We start from the raw sequence: 14,193 nt of genomic DNA, 5'->3' as shown, positions 1-14,193 counted from the left end.
TTCAAAGACACCAATAAACGTACATGTGTATGCCAAGGGTCAAATAATAAAACAGCTAAATTCCATAAAATATTTGGGAGCAAACATCAATAGTCAGTGTAATCCAAAAAAGAAATCCTACCAAGAATCTAACAAACAAGGAAAGCATTCATCTGCTTAGAATCCGAATGATCAGATGTTACGTTTTTTCTGTCTTACTGTATGGCTGTGTACTCTATACTTGGGTCATGTGTTTAGAGGCGAAAGATATGAATTACTTCAAGTTATACTGAAAGGAAAAGTACAGGGCAGATAACATCATCGTGACAAGAATACCAGACCTCGGAGCTACCAGCAGCGTTGTAATTCGTTTGTCACAAACAATTCTAAATTTTAAAAACCATATCGTATTATTGTGACAATTTTGACACATCGTTGCCTTTTCTAGTTTATTTACGAGCTTGTTAAATTTTTAGACTGGGGATAATACGTGCAAATCGAATTCTCAATTGTAAACTTCCGCTGGATACAAATAAAGAAATCAAAGACGCAGAACGGGATTACACAGTGGAGTATATGGGTTGTGCATATGATGTGGATCCTACCACTGTCCTCTGAAAAGATACCAAGACCGTAAAACTTTGTTCAACTTGCGTTGGTGTCCAACCATTTCACAAATTAAATCCAAACAAACCGATAGCAAAAACGACTCGTTGCGACAAACAAAAAGAAAGAATACATAAATGTCGACTACTCTCAAATAATTTGTGAGTACAATTCGCATATGAGACAAGTTGAACTCATGGAGTCTCATATGGGACAAAGTGGACTGCGCATTAAAACAATGGATGCAATGACACGCATCTTTTACCATTTTCTGGATATGGCTGTCACAAATGCTTTATTTTAAATCGCAGATCATATTATAATGAAGATGCTACGAAAACAGATTTCAAACAAGAAGAAGCTTCATCAGAAAAACATGTGCTCAAGGTCTGTGCGTTTCTGTTCAGAAAAGACCCATTGATTGACCTTTAAACTCACCGCTCACTACTAATAGTACTAATACTGGTATAAAGGCAGCGCATTCTGTTAAAAACACGTTACGATGGAGTTGATCATGTTCCTGAATAGATTCCATGTCGTAAAAAGTCCTGCAAATACTGCGGAAAGAAATCGGAAACACACACTTTCTGCCCGAAATGTTAACTGCATTTACGTTATTCCGATGCCAATAATTGTTGGAAAGACTACCACGGCCGTCATTAATGTATTTCGTTTATTAGGATTTACCTGTTAATTTTTTTATCTAGTTTATATCAATAAAAATTCAGAATTTTTTTTAACTTTGTAGCTGACTCAATAACGATATCGAAAAATTAACTTTCTATTTGTGTTTCACATACCAAAATTACCCCGAAACCAAAATTTTTAGAAAGTTGAACCCTCTATTTATATTTTGCTGATTAAATCAGGTGCTGATTGGTTAAAAGTGGAAAACTTTAAAGAACAATATCTTGTTTAAAGTTAGTACTAGAATCTTCTACAATAGACGATTTAAAAAGTAATAAATTTTTATTATTACTAAATGTACCATAATAATACACCTTAAACTAAGTAGAAAAAAGTTTGCGAATAGAGAAAATGGCGATGGTGTGAGTGGTCAACTTTAAAAAATCGTGTCTAAGATAATAAAAATTCTAAAGACTTGGGTATACCAAACATTATTTTGAAAAGAAAGGGTAGAAGTTTTTTTTCTGTGAAGCAATGCCTTTAAATATATAGTCGTTGATAAAAGTTGTGAGGCAAAGAAGTCGCGTTTTTTGCCTCATTTTTTGAATAACTTTTGCAAAAAACAGTCATTTTTACTTTAGAAGGGAAAATTTAATTTTAACCCATTGACGCCTACGGGCACCATATGGAGCCAAACAATCGCATACGCAAACGGAGTCTGTTCACCATCTCTCTCTCTCTCTCTCTCCAATAGCGCTACAGCCCAAATCGGGCCTTGGCCTCCTCCAAACTATGCCTCCAACCTTGTCGGTCCCGCGCCGATCTTTTCCAAGTTCTCAAGTCTAGCAAATTTTGCGCGTCCGCTGCCACTTCATCCTCCCATCTTTTTCGTTGCCTTCCTTTTGGTCTTGCGCCCTGCATTTTACTATCGAGGGCTCTTTTCGGCAATCGTTCTGTCTCCATTCTTACTACATGACCAGCCCAGCGAAGTCTCTGAAGTTTAACGAATTCTGAGATTGGTGTCTCTTTGAACAGTTGGTAGAGTTCATGGTTATACCTGGATCTCCATATTCCGTTTTCGTTAATAAGTCCAAATATCTTTCGTAGGACTTTTCTTTCGAAGACTTCCAGTTTTCTTTTTGTCTCTTCTGTCATCACCCATGTCTCGCATCCATAACATACTATTGGTCTGATAATAGTTTTGTAGACCCTGATTTTCGATCTCCAGTGTGTGTTTTTAGAGCGAAACACATGATCGAGTAAAAAATAAGCTTTATTTCCCTTTACTATTCTTCTTTGGATTTCTGGTTCTTCTGTTTCATCCGTGTTTAATGTAACTCCTAAATATGTGAAACTCTCTACCATTTCAATATCGTCTTCTAATTCCACTGTGCGTCTGTTTCACCTAGCTCTTGCCTGTGTTAACTTTTCTGTCTTTTGAATATTTATTTGTAGTCCGGTCTCTTTTGCCTTTGATTTTAATTGTGAATATATTTCTGCCGCCTCTTCTGTTCTGCGAGACATGATGCTGATATCATCGGCATAGGCGGCAATCTGTATTGATTTATTTGTTAGGAGATTACCTCTTCCTATATTCAGCTGTCTTATCACATATTCCAAGGTCAGGTTGAATAGTGTCGGTGCCAGCCCGTCTCCTTGCTTTAATCCTTGGGCTATCGTAAAGTTTTCAGTGAGCTCATTTTGGACTCTGAGAGTTGCTATTGACGAATCCATTGTTGTTTTTACCAGTCGGATGTATTTTTGGGGGATATTAAAGCTCTGTAATATTTGATATAACTTGTTCCTATTAATTGAGTCGTAGGCTTGTTTGAAATCTATGAATATGTTGTGGACGTCAATGTCGTATTCCCACGATTTGTTTAAGATTTGTTTCACTGTGAATAGTTGGTCAGTTGTAGATCTTCCTTGTCGGAAACCGGTTTAATATTCCCCGACAATATTTTCAGTTAGTTGTTGGAGTCGTTTGTTTAGAATGTAAGTAAAAATTTTGTACGCCGTGCACAAAAGGGTTATGTCGCGATAATTTTCGCATTTCAGTTTATCCCCTTTTTTATAGATTGGGCATATAATCCCGGTTTTCCAATCATTAGGGATCTTTTCATCATTCCAAATCTTGTTCATGAGCACATGCATTTGTCCTACTAGGTGATCGCCACCTAATTTATATAGCTCAGGGGGGACGTTGTCAATACCTGGAGCCTTATTGTTCTTTTGTGCTCGTATTGCCTGTTTTACCTCTTTCATCGTTGGGGGTTCTATATTTTCGGTGTCTCCCTCATTGTGATGCATGTCCATATGCTCTTCATTTTCTTGTGTTCCTAAAAGAGTTTGGAAATAGGTTTTCCAGACTGATTTTATTTCTTTTGGATCACTGGTTATTTGCCCTTCTTGATTTCTGCATAGATTTGTTCGGGGTTTGTATCCTTCTCCTAAATTGCGTAGATATCTGTACGCCTGTCTTATACTGTTGCTTTGAAGATTTTCTTCCATTTTCTGTATATTGCCGTTTTCGTATTTTCTTTTCTCTGTTTTTTATCTATATTATAATATTATATTTTATCTGCCCTCCGTCTTGCATCTTGGTATCTTGCGCTTCTTTCTCTGCTTCTTCTTTCCATATATTTCTTGTGTTCTTCATTTCTTTTCTGTATGGCCTTATTACACTCGTCATTGAACCATTCCCTTTTTGTATTTTTCTTTTTCTTGCCTATGATTTTTCTTGCTGCGTCAATAACCTTTATTTTGATTTCTTCCCAATGTTCTTCGGTACCCAGACTGCCTGTGTCTGTCAGTGTTTGTGTTATTTCTCTTTCATAGTTCTGTTTGACATCTTGTTGTTTCAATTTTTGTATATCTAGCTGTTCTGTTCTTTGTCTGTTCACCATACTATCAGGTAAATTTCGCAGAGGTTGGTGCTATTTTTAGTTCAAGGTTACCTCTTTTTAGCGAACAACTGAAATTTAGTTTTATACCTATTTTAAAGTGTAGTAACATTCTGAACTTACGGCTGGTTTTGTTTGTTCCAAAATATAGACATTCGTTTCGTGTCAGTGTTTTATTTATTACTTTTTACACTATAATCCTCGTTTTTATTTTAAAAAGATTTTCTAGAAACTTCAATAAATATTGTGTACGTTTTTATAATATTTCAGCTTTTGTTTATTTCGTAATTACGCCAAAAATATGTGTGTTCCCAAATGGAACCGATTGGCGGTTTGCTCGATATACAGTTTTTACTATTTTTTTTTATATATTTTTCCTATTTTTAGAGGAATTACTTTGAAAGAAGCTGTCGCTATAGCTTACGAGGAAAAAAAACGAAAGTAATAATGATGTTTTTGCGTTTACATAGAACCTCCAGATACTAACATTTTGACAGACAAAGATTCAGCCGATAAATATGACGCAGGTTTCATTGATAATCTAGATCGTAACCAGCTATCTTTAGGCGCGGAAATTGTATTTTCGGACGATAATGGAATCGGAAGCATTGCTAAAGACGCGATCTTAGAAGTAACCACGTTAGATCCACCCAGTAGTAGCAGAGATTTTCCATCTCCGCCAACTTCAACTGATGGAGGTCTAACTATGTTAACTGGGCCGCAAAACTATTGAAATAACTGGAGACAAAGACGACAAATTACGCGCTATTCAAAAACTGTCCCTCTCCAAACGTGTCCATAAAAGAACTCAAAGTCTTCTTAGGTATTCTATTTTTGAGTAGCTACCTCCTTACCTACAAAAAAAAAACTATTGGGAAATTGTTAAAAATGTGCGGAACGAGATGGTAGCAGAAGCAATGCGACGCGACTGTTTTTTACAAATTTGTCGCTTTATACATTTTGCAGACAACAATTCAATCGATTTAGAAGACAAAGTGAAGATTTTTAACAGATTACTTGAAATCAAAATTCATAGAACATTTTGTTCCTGGGAAAAATCTACTACGATTAATCAATGATCGGCTATTATGGTAGACAGGGCTGTAATCAGTTTATACGCGAAAAGCTTATTAGGTTCTGATACAAAATATGTGCCCTCAACACCCCATGTGACTATCTATTTAATAACTTTTAAAATTTATCAAGGGCGAAATCCCCGTGAAAGCACGGCGTATGAAGCACTTTTCGGTAAAGCCACCGCATCTCTTGTGCAAATGATTAAAGAACTAGGGGAAAACGAAAGTATCGATACAATTTATATTTCAATAATTTATTTACTGGAGCAAATCTATTGTACACATTAAAAATAATTGATATAGTGCAAGAGAAATCATCATGGACAATCGTTTACCAAAAAAGTGTATTCTCGAAGACAAAAAAAATTTAATAAAATGGCTCGGGTCGATATCTGTTCTGCATTAGAAAGAAATTGTGGAATAATATACGTCCGATAGATGGACAACACTGTTGTTACATTAGCAAGCACTTGTTTTGGCATGTCATTAACTGGACCTGTCGAAAGGTTTTCAAGACAGGAAAAAAACATTGTGGTTTCGAGACCAAATATTGTTTCACAATACAATAACAATATGGGTGGCACCGATTTGATGGATAGCAATGTATCTTGCTGCCGATTTGGAATTCATTCCAAAAAAATGGTATTGGTCTATTTTTACATACCTAGCGGACGTGAGCATTCAAAATGCATGGGCGTTGTATAGAAAATCTGGTCGTAATATTAGACAATTGGAATTTACACGGGCTATTGTCCAAATGTATCTGATGAGATATAAAAACCTATCGAAAACACCAGGAAGAGTGTCGGCAGCTGCAGAAAGTGGCTCCTAAATTGGAGACATTGGGTAAGAAGGATTAAATCATTTTGTGGTCTCTGTACCAGAAAACAAAAGAAGAAGATAAGAAGCTATTGGGTGTTCAAGTCGGGAGAGAACAATGTGCTGCAAATGTGATGTATTTTCTGTTTTCGCAATTTTCATACAAAGTAACTTTTAACGAACATCTATTCTTCAACAGGTTATTTTCTTAATTATTATTTTATTCATAAACAATTTTTTTCCTAATTTTTGTGCAGAATACTGTAACATTAAACAATTTTTAATAAATTTTTTCGATAACAATTTTTTTTTCTCGGCGATAATTGTTACACAACTTTTCTGTAGATGAATATGTACGAAAAGTACATGGAATTCACCCTAATGCAACTTAGTGCATACCTTGCGTTAGGCTTTCACGGCCATCGTCTAACTTATTAAACTGTTTATTCGGGCTGTTGGGCCGTTGTCTTCTGTTGAGATTTGTTCTCGACGTTTCGCCAACACTAGGGGTTGGCATCTTCTGGAGATGTTGATGCTTCGCTTGTAAGCAGAAACTGACGACGCGTTCACACACACACACGCAGTGATCAACCCTGCCCCTAGGAACATGTGTATACCAATGTAAGAATGGGATCCACATGTCCGAAGATCAAACCGGTCACACCTCGCTAGTCGAAGTGGTACCTATCTGACCCCCAGGCTTTTCCACCACCCCTCCTCATCGTGTGACTTACGTGAGGAGGCTTATGATCTGAAATTTACTTAAGATGCCCTGGGTAATAGGACATCCTCGGTTTTTAGTGAATGTGGTTATGCCACCTAACTGTAGGGGTAGCCACATCTAGGCTTTTCTCCCTATTTACTTTACTGACTCAATTGATTTTACTCTAGCTTTACGTCGGGACTTGAGTCCCTAAAAAAAAGAAAAAAGAGCGTGTGTTCCGACCATAGAGCCATCAGCCTGAGCTGATGACTCTATGTCCGGAAAAGAGTGTGTGCTCGGTCACTCAGCCGCCGATTTGGCAAAATAAATTTTGTTCTCCTCGCCGGCTGAGCACCCGAGAGGGGTCCGGCCACCAAGCCCATGCATGCCGCACATGACCTCAGTGCTCGGATTTCGCGAGTAGATCTTTCATTTCAATCTGCCTTAAGGGCCTAGTCCGCGGAGCGGTATATAGAAGGCCTGGCGGGCCCCTTCTATATTTGCTATATAAGGTAAATTTACGTTAAACGGTTTAATGAAAAGTATGAATGTATCAATATGAATTTACGTTATTTAATCAGAAAACACTTTTTTTTTTTTTTTTTTTTTTTTTTTTTTTTTTTTTTTTTTTTTTTTTTTTTTTTTTTTGTGGACTTCCTTGTGGCGTCGGGACTATAAAATGCCTGGGCAACAATTCTTTCCTTTTTTCCTTAATCCTATTTGTGTGCGTGTATTGGGGTGTGCATTCCCAAGTGTATAATGCTCTCACACACCCCGGTGTATATTGGACTTATAATTACCTAAAAACCTAAAAACCTAAAAAAGAAAAGCGTACCCTCTCGCCAGAGTTTTTTTTTGGTGTGTTTTCTGATTGACTGCATTTCTTTGTTCGTTCTTCTTGCAACCATCTCATTCTTTATTTATTCGTTCGGGTTCTCCCTATATCGAGCTATCTGTTGTTTTGGTCTTCTGTGTACCGTCCTTGTGTTTTCATTGTAGTTAGTCAGCTCTCTTAACATTCTGCTGGGGTGGTTTCTTAGTCCGTTAAAAATTTCATATGCTCTCTCGTCTAGCGTGCGTAGGATTCTTGTTTGTCCTGAGTCTCTATATACATATCTCAAGGGTACGTACCTTGGTATCTTAAGGGCATCTCTGACTATTTGATTTTGAGTAGTCTGTATCTTTTTCCTGTTTGTTTTACAGGTGTGTCCCCACGCAGCGGATGCATATGTTAGGACTGGCAGGATAATACTATTCGCAACCCTGATTTTGGTTTTAAATCGTAGTTTACTTTTCCTTCCAATAAGTGTTGAGAGCTGACTTTTCAACGCTTTGGCTTTGCGTATTTGCTGATTGATGTGCTCAGTGAATGTTAGCTTCTTATCTAGATGTACTCCTAGGTATTTAGCCTGGTTGGTCCAGTCTACTGGGGTGTTTTCGATTGTAATTTCGCGATTTGGTACACTTCTTCTGTGACTAAACATTACAGCCTGTGTTTTATCTGGATTTAGGGCTATTTTCCATTTTATGCACCATCTTTGGAATCTGTTTAGTGCTCTTTGCAGATGATTAGCTGCATGATCCGGGTTTCTCCAGCTAACAGCTATTGCTGTGTCGTCAGCGTAAAGACTCAACAGAGAGCCTGGCTCTTTTGGCGTGTCGGCCGTATAGATGGTGTACAGGTACGGCGACAGCACCGCTCCCTGAGGCACACCCGCCTCCAGGGTCCCGACTTCGGATAGGGTTGCCCCTATTCGAACTCTGAACCTTCTGTTGGCAAGATATGACGCAAGGAGGCATGTCATCGCCTCACTGTAACCAAATTCATTCATTTTATAGATGAGTCCATGGTGCCAGACTCTGTCGAAGGCTTTGCTGACGTCCAGAAAAGCTGTAGCTGTGTACATTTTTTCATTAAATCCTTTGGTGATGAATTCTGTAAGTCGTAGTACCTGTAATTCACAGGAGTGTTCGCTTCTGAACCCGAATTGAGCCTCTGGTATGGTTCCTAGCATTTGTGATTCTTCATTGAGTCTTTTTAGTATAACTCTTTCCGCTATCTTGCTTATAGATGATAATAAGCTGATAGGTCTGTAATTTTGCGGAAATGTGCCGTTTTTACCAGGTTTTGCAATCATTATTACGTGTGCCTCTTTCCACCTATCTGGGAAATATCGTAGTTTTAGCATGTTGTTTATTATGTTAGTGATATAAACAATAGCTTTTGTTGGTAGATTTTTCAGCGCCCTATTTGTGATGTTGTCGGGTCCAGGGGCTTTTTTGGCATTTGTCATTTTTATAAGTTCCTTTATTTCTTCGGGAGATGTATGTGTAATACCTATTCTGCCCTTTTTCCTTCTAAGTCTTCTCGCTGTTCTTTCTACCTCTTCTTCAAAGTCTATGTCATCGTCGGGGTCTTCGTTGTTTCTACACGCCCTTTCTAGTTCGTCCTTCATGACTTCGGCTTTGTCGATTTCCGTATGGACAATCCCGTTTACTCCGTGTAGGGGAGGTATGGGTTTCTTGTCCTTTCGAAGGATTTTAGATAACTTCCAGAAGGCGGATTTGTTAGGATTTAGCTCATCGATATAGGAGTCCCAGCTTTCATTTCTATGATTTTGAAGTTGTTTTTTCACTTCCCTGTCTAGCTCATTTGCAATCCTTTTGTCTTCTACCATTCTTGTGCGGTAGGCTCTTCTTCTTTTCCGGTTTTTCTCTTTGATTAGGTTTTGAAGTTCTATACTTATATCCCTGAATCTTCCTTTTTGTCTTGTGATTGTTTCGGTTTTGGAGCTGGCATCGATAGCATTGTTTATTGCTTGTTCTAGTTTTATTACACTGTCTTCTAGTTCTGTAATATTATTAATTGTTGGGATGTTACCGATGTTCTCGCTCACAATTCTTCTAAAGTTTGGCCAACTTGTTTTCTTTCTGTTGTGGGGCTGCAAATAGTTCAATTCTGTTGCGCCCAGGGTCAGGACGATTAGGTTATGTGTCGAATCGCCTTCATTTAGAGAGTGTATCTCGTATTGTTGACCCACGTTGTGTAGGATTGCAATGTCGAGATACGTAGGGAGTTCTCCGTGGAAACATGTCGGTTCTGTTGGTCCGATGACATATGTGTTCGGTCTGTTCTCGAGATGGTTGCAGAGATATCTTCCGTTTCGGTTGGTCGTCCTGTCAAACCAATTGGGAGATCTAGCATTTAGGTCTCCAATAATTATAGTTGGCTCTTCTGAGTTCAGTATTAGGCTCAAATCTTCGTTGAAAATCGGATCATGTGGTCTAACGTAAGCTGACACTATTTTTAGTGTTTCGTTGTTGGCCTTAAGTCGAATAATTGTGGCTTCCATTGTCACCAGTCCGTCTGGTGTTGGGATGTGCTCGTGTTCGAGTCCCCTTTTGACTAATATAGCTGTTCCTCCTGATAATGCTCTATGATCCGTTCTATAGATATCGTAGCCTGGAAATTTTGTTTTTTTCCTTTCCACTAGTTTGGTTTCTTGAAGGGCTACGATATCGAGCTCTAATCTGTTTATTATTTCATCCAGAAGGTTGATCTTTTTGAATATTCCGCCGGAATTCCATGACCCAATGCGTAGATCTTCGTTTTGGTTTGCTAACATTTTCGGACGGCTTCTCCAAATGCAGTCATCATTTTTGTTGCTTTGTCCATCATGGACATCATTTCCATCATTTTGTTATTATACTCTGTATGGAAGTTTGCGATGAGGGTAGCTGCGTCCTGTACCGACACTTCTTGTGGTTGTGCTGGAGATTCTGAGGTGGTTTCAGCGGATTTTTTCGCTGCCTGTGCGTAGCTGACTCCTTTGTTGATTGGAGCGCTGTTTATGGGTCTTCCTACCGGTCTTGTTGGGGCAGGTGTTTTCTTTTTGGGGGCCTTAGAGCATCCTCTATAATTTGCTGTGTGCGCTTCACCACAGTTTGCACATTTGGGGTCGGTTTCCCGGCTTTTCTCACAGTCGTTACTGATGTGGTTTTCTCCGCATTTTACACATCTGGATCCGCAATGGCAAGCCTTTGAGCTGTGATAGAACCCTTGACAGTTATAACACTGTAGGGTGTCTTTTGTGATTTTGAATTCATCCTCCACATAGATGCGCATGTAGCATATATCAGATATTTTTTTAATTTTTGAAACGTCTTCCTCTTTGAGGGTGACGATGAAATGTGGCAGTACTTTTTTATCAGCTTTTTTGGAGATCATATTGATCACCCTTGTTGCTTCTATTCCTTTATTGTATAGTTCGTCTTTAATTGCTACTGTGCTAGTAGTAGCAGATAGCCCTTTTATAATGACTCTTTTTAGTTTATCGCTATCTATGGGATATGCGATGAATTCTACTTTTGGACTGTGTTCTTCTAGGATGTGTACCATTCCTAGGTAATCTTTTCTGGTTTTTGTGTTAATAACAATCGATCTGCCTGATCGTGCAAACTTATTGACTGATATTATGCCTTGGTTGGCTGCTCTCTGCAGGATTTTTTGGTGTTCTCCTACAGTTTTTAGGATTATCGCCGGTGGTTTCGGCTCTTTTACTATAGGCTCCTCGCTTGTTTGCGGTGAGTCTTTTGGTACGTCGTTTTCTTTTTCAACTTGGCTATTTTTGCTCAAGTTATTTTGGGCAGTTTTCTTTTTCTGGCTTCTTTCATGAGCCTCTTTCGCAGCCTTGTTAAATTCGATTTCTTTCCGCTGATTTATTATCTGCGTCTGCTTTTCGGCGACGCTTATTTTTGTTTTCACACTACTGTCTGATTTCTCAGTAGTGGTGCCTGTCTTTTTTCCTTTTTTGTTTTGGACTTGTGTCCAACCTGCAGGTTCTTTGGTTGTTATGATTCTTTCCGGCTCTTTAGGCTTGCCTTTGCTACCGGATGGCTTTACGGGGGGAGGTGAACCGATTCCTAGTTCCACTAGCTTTACAACGTCATTATCGAGGGAGGCTTTCCACGGGTCGATTTCCATTATTGACTCTTCTTTCTCCTTGGCTGCTGTTAATGCCATTATATGTTGTACAAGTTTTTGTATCTCCTTGTCCTTTTCTTTGTTTTCGTTTCTCAGCTCAGTCATCTGAGCGAGAAGGTCTTGGATTTGTTTATTTGCCTTTTCCTCGCGGATACGGCTTTCTTCTTTAAGGGATTTGATCTGTTCCGTCAGTACATTGACCGACCTTAAAAGCTCATTGGCCTTTTCCCTTTCCGCCATTTCTCTGGCCTTTTTCTTTACTTCTTCGTCTTCCGAAGAGTCTTCTTTGGGCCTTAGCCTTTTCATTTTCTTGCCGATTTCGGGCTCGGCTTCATTTTTGGAGACGTTGTCCACGGCGGGTTGTGTCTCTACTACAGTTGGGGGTGGGGCTTGGCGCGATTCTGCAGCTGGGCTCGGCTCTTCGTCGATGGCGTCCATCGTATTGATATCGTCATCGGTGTCGATTTCGCTTTTTTCTTCCTCCGACTCGGGCAGATAGGAGTCATCGTCAGATATTACGATTTCTATGTCGTTGATCGCGGGATTAGTCGATTTAATAAATTTATTATATAGCTCGATCGAGCTGTCAACAGAGGGGTTTGATGATTCGGCTAAATCATTATCTTCTTCTTCTTGTGTTGTCACCTGCGTGACAACACTTTCTGGGGGGGGAATATCACTCATATTGCCGTAAGGCAGTGAACAAATAGTTCATAAGATATAAGAAAATTCTACTTAGACGACTCTGTTTTTTTTCCACCGACTGACCGCTGTCAGTACGGCTTACTGGGTGCCGTCCCAGGTACCTCGCGGTAGTTCACTCCCTGTATTCACAGTGAGGGATCCTCTTCCTGTTTCTCACACCTCAGGAGCAGGGGCCGTTTCTGTCCGACCTTGTCAAATGTCAAGGCCTTACAGTGTCATCCCTGACGACACACTGAGGTGATCCCGAATTCTTCGCAAACGCGAAGCTATTATAGCCTCCGCGAGGAGCCTATAAAAACAGCTCCTCGACGGTTTAACTAGTAACAACCTCGCATCCGCTTTTCGCTAATATGTAGGACAAGTGCCTATGCCACACTCGGTGTCTTACCCACCGGGAGCTGAAAAGCTCCGTTGACAATAGGTCAGTCGCCCCCACCTAAGCACGCTTCTCTCTCACGTCCGTACTGTTCGGCTGCTCGAGTCGAACTTTGACGACGCGTTGTACTACGGAGGCAATATTTATAATTCCCACTCGCCTCCCCTCCACTGGTTTCGGCTTGAGGGGGCGTGTCGTTGTTTATAGTAGCTTTTCTATCTCCGTGTTTGGCGGGAAGGGCGTTTGTGGATTTTAATACTGGTATCCATGTTTTGTTGATTTTTAGTCCTTCTTCTATCCTATTGAAATTGTTTGGGTGCTTGTATATTTCCACCGCTTCCCGATATAACCGTGGGTAGTACTGTGAAGTTTTGTCCAGCATCTGTGTTTCTTCAAATAGTATTCGATGTTCTCCGCTTCCCAAAGCGTGTTCGGCAACGGCAGATTTGTCGATATGTCCTAAACGACAATGGCTTTTATGTTCATTTATCCTGGTGTTGGTGTGTCTTTTTGTGGTTCCCACATATACCATTCCACATGTGCATGGTATTCGGTATACTCCGGCCGTTGCTAATGGGTCGCGTTTGTCTTTTACCGATCTTAAACAATCCTTGATCTTCTTTGTAGGTCTGAAGATGGTCTTTATGTTGGCTTTCTTGAGTATTCGCCCAATTCTGTCCGTTACCCCCGATATATAGGGCAAGAACGCTTTCCCTTTACATTATGTTTCTTCGTCCCTTCTTCTAGATACGTTGTTCATCGCCTTGTGTATTTCTCTTCTGGTGTACCCATTAGAGGTGAGCGCTTTTTCAATATAAAGAAGTTCACTTTGGAGATGTTGTGGTTCACAAATTCTCTTCGCCCTCTCTGCCAAAGTTTGCAAGAATTTTGCATAAAGCTAAGACACCGAAAAGTAATTTGAGCCACCAAGAAATACGTGCCATAAAATCGTTAAACGCAGACAAAGATGTTGTAATTTTACCAGCAGACAAGGGAAACGCCACGATCGTAATGAAGACAGCCGACTACAAAACGAAAATACAAAATCTTCTAGATCCTGCGGTTTATAAGAAACTTAAAAAAGATCCCACAGCAGTCACCCTACGGAAAATCAACAGACTTATTAAATCTTCGTCCATACCAGAGGAGATAAAGCCAAGAATATGCAACAGCGAAGCAGTCCCACCACGCTTGTATGGCTTGCCGAAAATACACAAAGACGATGTACCTCTCCGCCCTATTGTGAGCTCCATAGGATCTCCGTCTTACAGCCTTGCAAAACATCTGGCCGATACTTTACAACCACATATAGGAAAAAACGATGCCTTTGTAAAAGACTCCGCCCATTTTATTGAGAAGATCAAAGGAATAACTTTGCAGGAATCTGACATTCTTGTTAGTTTTGATGTGGTTTC

The sequence above is a fragment of the Diabrotica undecimpunctata genome, chromosome 5 (genome assembly GCF_040954645.1).
Source record: "Diabrotica undecimpunctata isolate CICGRU chromosome 5, icDiaUnde3, whole genome shotgun sequence".
Lineage (NCBI taxonomy): Eukaryota > Metazoa > Arthropoda > Insecta > Coleoptera > Chrysomelidae > Diabrotica > Diabrotica undecimpunctata.
Note: the sequence above shows the minus strand (reverse complement) of the source record.